Here is a 673-nt window from a genome sequence, read left to right on the forward strand (position 1 = left end):
GGTCCAAAAATTGGCCGAACCAAAAGTGACCTAAAAATGACCTAAAATGACCATTTTGGTGCATTCTGACCAGCATTGGTAGATTGACCATAACTTGGTCTACATAACTCAGAAAGACCTGAAATTTTGCCCTGTGTGCAATAAGACATAGACTTATAAGTTTGTAGTTTTGACCAAAACCCGAAAACTGAGGGAACTAGGTCATCCGGCTAGGTCAAATTAGTATACCGAAAGGCAAATAGCAATAAAGTACAATATACATGGAAATGAATTTGGTAACATGTACCAACACTAAAAGGCTATAAATTGTGACATATTGGTAACATTAGAATTGACTCACTTAGAGTGCATCAAGAGTCAGCATTATAGGTTGACTAATGAAATGAATTGAAGGGAATAGTACCAAGAAAATTTAAATATTAGATTTTATTGTCGAAACAAATTCATTGAGTACTGAAACACTTTAAATTGTGTGTTTCAGTTGAAAAGGATATTGAGAAGCATAAGGAACATTGAGTCAGGGCCAAGAGGCATATATCATAGGTTTGTGCACAACATTTATTTCTTTTGAATTTTTCAATTGAAATAAATTATGATTAATTGTATGTTATTGTTTTAAATTGTGTTTGTGCACAATAATTTTGATTTCTTATTTTCTACTTAAAAATTTATT

Source organism: Hevea brasiliensis, unplaced genomic scaffold (genome assembly GCF_030052815.1).
Source record: "Hevea brasiliensis isolate MT/VB/25A 57/8 unplaced genomic scaffold, ASM3005281v1 Scaf69, whole genome shotgun sequence".
Taxonomy (NCBI): Eukaryota; Viridiplantae; Streptophyta; class Magnoliopsida; order Malpighiales; family Euphorbiaceae; genus Hevea; species Hevea brasiliensis.